A 6000-nucleotide genomic window follows, 5' to 3' on the forward strand; every position below is an offset into this window, starting at 1 on the left:
TGACAGACCAGATATATCTACTGTCCCTATTATATTATGACAGACAAGATAGATCTACTGTCTCTACTATAGTATCACAGACCAGCTAGATCTAATGTCTCTATTACATTATGACAGACCAGCTAGATCTACTGTATCTATTATATTATGACAGACCAGCTAGATCTACTGTCTCAACTATATTATGACAGACCAGCCAAATCTACAGTCTCTACTCTACTATGACAGACCAGCAAGATCTACTCTATCTATTATACTATGAAAGACCAGCTATATCTACTGTATCTATTATATTATGACAGACCAGCTATATCTACTGTCTGTACTATATTATGACAAACCAGCTAGATCTACTATCTCTATTACATAATGACAGACCAGCTAGATCTACTGTCTCTAATATATTATGGCAGACCAGCTAGATCTACAGTCCCTGCTATATTATGGCAGACCAGCTAGATCTACTCTCTCTACTATATTTTGACAGACCAGCTAGATCTACTGTATCTATTATATTATGACAGACCAGCTAGATCTACTGTCTCAACTATATTATGACAGACCAGCCAAATCTACAGTCTCTACTCTACTATGACAGACCAGCAAGATCTACTCTATCTATTATACTATGAAAGACCAGCTATATCTACTGTATCTATTATATTATGACAGACCAGCTATATCTACTGTCTGTACTATATTATGACAAACCAGCTAGATCTACATTCTCTACTATATTATGACAGACCAGCTAGAACTACTGTCTCTATTATATTATTACAGACCAGTTAGATCTACTGTCTGTACTATATTACGACAGACCAGACAGATCTACTGTCTATATTATATTTCGACAGACCAGCCAAATCTACTGCCTATACTATATTTTGACAGACGAGCTAGATATACTGTCTTTATTATATTATGCGAGACCAGCTAGATCTACTTTCTCTACTATATTATGAAAGACCAGCTAGATCTACTATCTTTATTACATTATGACAGACCAGTTAGATCTACTGTCTCTATTATATTATGACAAACCAGCTAGATCTACAGTCCCTACTATATTATGGCAGACCAGCTAGATCTACTGTCTCTACTATATTATGACAGACCAGCTAGATCTACATTCTCTACTATATTATGACAGACCAGCTAGAACTACTGTCTCTATTATATTATTACAGACCAGTTAGATCTACTGTCTGTACTATATTACGACAGACCAGACAGATCTACTGTCTATATTATATTTCGACAGACCAGCCAAATCTACTGCCTATACTATATTTTGACAGACGAGCTAGATATACTGTCTTTATTATATTATGCGAGACCAGCTAGATCTACTTTCTCTACTATATTATGAAAGACCAGCTAGATCTACTATCTTTATTACATTATGACAGACCAGTTAGATCTACTGTCTCTATTATATTATGACAGACCAGCTAGATCTACAGTCCCTACTATATTATGGCAGACCAGCTAGATCTACTGTCTCTACTATATTATGACAGACCAGCTAGATATACTGTCTATATTATATTATGACAGACAAGCTAGATCTACAGTCCCTACTATATTATGGCAGACCAGCTAGATCTACTGTCTTTATTACATTATGACAGACCAGCTAGATCTACCGTCTCTACTATATTATGACAGACCAGCTAGATCTAATGTCTCTAATATATTATGACAGACCAGCCAGATCTACAGTCTCTACTATATTATGACAGACCAGCTAGATCTACTGTCTCTACGATATATATTGACAGACCAGCTAGATCTACTGCCTCTATTGTATTAGAACAGACCAGCTAGATCTACCTTCTCTACTATATTATGACAGAGCAGCTAGATCTACTGTCTCTATTATATTATTACAGACCAGTTAGATATACTGTCTCTACTAATTTATGACAGACCAGCTAGATCTACTGGGCGTTCTATAGTATCAAAGACCAGCTAGATCTAATGTCTCTATTACATTATGACAGACCTGCTAGAACTACGGTCTGTACTATATTTTGACAGACGAGCTAGATTTACTGTCTTTATTATATTATGCGAGACCAGCTAGATCTACCTTCTTCACTATATTATGATAGAGCAGCTAGATCTGCTGTCTCTTCTATTTTATGACAGACCAGCTAGATCTACAGTCTCTAATATATTATGACAGACCAGCCAGATCTACGGTCTCTACTATATGATGACAGACCAGCTAGATCTACTGTCTCTACTATATGATGACAGACCAGCTAGATCTAATGTATAGATTATATTATGACAGACCAGATATATCTACTGTCCCTATTACATTATGACAGACCTGCTAGATCTACTGTCTGCACTATATTTTGACAGACGAGCTAGATTGACTGTCTTTATAATTTTATGCGAGACCAGCTAGATCTACCTTCTCTACTATGTTATGATAGACCAGATAGATCTACCTTCTCTGCTATATTACGATAGAGCAGCTAGATCTGCTGTCTCTTCTATTTTATGACAGACCAGCTAGATCTATTGTCTCTATTATATTACGCAAGACCAGCTAGATGTACTGTCTGTACTATATTATGACAGACCAGCTAGATCTACTGTATCTATTATATTATGACAGACCAGCTAAATCTAGTGTCTCTACTATATTATGACAGACCAGCAAGATCTACTGTCTCTATTACATTATGACAGACCTGCTAGATCTACTGTCTCTATTATATTATGACATACCAGATAGATCTACTGTCCCTATTATATTATGACAGATCAGCTAGATCTACTGTCTCTACTATATTATGACAGAGCAACTAGATCTACTGTCTCTACTATATTTTAACAGACCAGCTAGATCTACTCTCTCTAATATATTATGACAGACCAGCTAGATCTACTGTGTCTATTACATTATGACAGACCAGCTAGATCTACTGTCTCTATTATATTATGACAGACCAGATATATCTACTGTCTCTACTATATTTTAACAGACCAGCTACATCTACTCTCTCTAATATATTATGAAAGACCAGCCAGATCTACGGTCTCTACTATATGATGACAGACCAGCTAGATCTACTGTCCCTATTATATTATGACAGATCAGCTAGATCTACTGTCTCTACTATATTATGACAGAGCAACTAGATCTACTGTCTCTACTATATTTTAACAGACCAGCTAGATCTACTCTCTCTAATATATTATGACAGACCAGCTAGATCTACTGTATCTTTTATATTATGACAGACCAGCTAGATCTACTGTCTCTATTATATTATGACAGACCAGATATATCTACTGTCTCTACTATATTTTAACAGACCAGCTACATCTACTCTCTCTAATATATTATGAAAGACCAGCCAGATCTACGGTCTCTACTATATGATGACAGACCAGCTAGATCTACTGTCTCTACTATATTATGACAGACCAGCTAGATCTACTGTCTCTATAATATTATGACAGACCAGATATATCTACTCTCTCTAATATATTATGACAGACCAGCTAGATCTGCTGTCTCTATTATATGATGACAGACCAGCTACATCTACTCTCTCTAATATATTATGACAGACCAGCTAGATCTGCTGTCTCTATTATATGATGGCAGACCAGCTACATCTACTCTCTCTAATATATTATGACAGACCAGCTAGATCTACGGTCTCTACTATATGATGACAGACCAGCTAGATCTACTGTCTCTACTATATGATGACAGACCAGCTAGATCTACTGTATAGATTATATTATGACAGACCAGATATATCTACTGTCCCTATTATATTATGACAGACAAGATAGATCTACTGTCTCTACTATATTATGACAGACCAGCTAGATCTACTGTCTGTACTATATTATGACAGAGCAGCAAGATCTACTGTGTGTTCTATAGTATCACAGACCAGCTAGATCTAATGTCTCTATTACATTATGACAGACCAGCTAGATCTACTGTATCTATTATATTATGACAGACCAGCTAGATCTACTGTCTCAACTATATTATGACAGACCAGCCAAATCTACAGTCTCTACTCTTCTATGACAAACCAGCTAGATCTACTATCTTTATTACATTATGACAGACCAGTTAGATCTACTGTCTCTATTATATTATGACAGACCAGCTAGATCTACAGTCCCTACTATATTATGGCAGACCAGCTAGATCTACTGTCTCTACTATATTATGACAGACCAGCTAGATATACTGTCTATATTATATTATGACAGACAAGCTAGATCTACAGTCCCTACTATATTATGGCAGACCAGCTAGATCTACTGTCTTTATTACATTATGACAGACCAGCTAGATCTACCGTCTCTACTATATTATGACAGACCAGCTAGATCTAATGTCTCTAATATATTATGACAGACCAGCCAGATCTACAGTCTCTACTATATTATGACAGACCAGCTAGATCTACTGTCTCTACGATATATATTGACAGACCAGCTAGATCTACTGTCTCTATTGTATTAGAACAGACCAGCTAGATCTACCTTCTCTACTATATTATGACAGAGCAGCTAGATCTACTGTCTCTATTATATTATTACAGACCAGTTAGATATACTGTCTCTACTAATTTATGACAGACCAGCTAGATCTACTGGGCGTTCTATAGTATCAAAGACCAGCTAGATCTAATGTCTCTATTACATTATGACAGACCTGCTAGAACTACTGTCTGTACTATATTTTGATAGACGAGCTAGATTTACTGTCTTTATTATATTATGCGAGACCAGCTAGATCTACCTTCTTCACTATATTATGATAGAGCAGCTAGATCTGCTGTCTCTTCTATTTTATGACAGACCAGCTAGATCTACAGTCTCTAATATATTATGACAGACCAGCCAGATCTACGGTCTCTACTATATGATGACAGACCAGCTAGATCTACTGTCTCTACTATATGATGACAGACCAGCTAGATCTAATGTATAGATTATATTATGACAGACCAGATATATCTACTGTCCCTATTATATTATGACAGACAAGATAGATCTACTGTCTCTACTATATTATGACAGACCAGCTAGATCTACTGTCTGTACTATATTATGACAGAGCAGCAAGATCTACTGTGCGTTCTATAGTATCACAGACCAGCTAGATCTAATGTCTCTATTACAACCAGCTAGATCTACTGTCTGTACTATATTTTGACAGACAAGCTAGATTTACTGTCGTTATTATATTTTGACAGACCAGCTAGATCTACTGTCTCTATTATATTATGACAGACCAGCTAGATCAAGTGTCTCTACTATATTATGACAGACCAGCTAGATCTACTGTCTCCTCTATATTATGACAGACCAGCTAGATCTACTGTATCTATTATATTATGACAGACCAGCTAAATCTAGTGTCTCTACTATATTATGACAGACCAGCAAGATCTACTGTCTCTATTACATTATGACAGACCAGCTAGATCTACTGTCTCTATTATATTATGACAGACCAGATAGATCTACTGTCCCTATTATATTATGACAGACCAGCTAGATCTACAGTCTCTACTATATTATGACAGACCAGCTAGAGCTACTGTCTCTACTATATTATGACAGACCAGCTAGATCTACTGTATCTATTATATTATGACAGACCTGCTAGATCTACTGTCTCTACTATAGTATGGCAGACCATCTAGATCTACTGTCTCTATTGTATTAGAACAGACCAGCTAGATCTACATTCTCTACTATAATGTGAAAAACCAGCTCGAACTACTGTCTCTATTATATTATGACAGACCAGCTAGATATACTGTCTCTACTAATTTATGACAGACCAGCTAGATCTACTGTGCGTTCTATAGTATCACAGACCAGCTAGATCTAATGTCTCTATTACATTATGACAGACCTGCTAGATCTACTGTCTGCACTATATTTTGACAGACGAGCTAGATTTACTGTCTTTATCATTTTATGCGAGACCAG

The sequence above is a fragment of the Oncorhynchus clarkii genome, unplaced genomic scaffold (assembly GCF_045791955.1).
Source record: "Oncorhynchus clarkii lewisi isolate Uvic-CL-2024 unplaced genomic scaffold, UVic_Ocla_1.0 unplaced_contig_399_pilon_pilon, whole genome shotgun sequence".
In the NCBI taxonomy this organism is placed as follows: domain Eukaryota; kingdom Metazoa; phylum Chordata; class Actinopteri; order Salmoniformes; family Salmonidae; genus Oncorhynchus; species Oncorhynchus clarkii.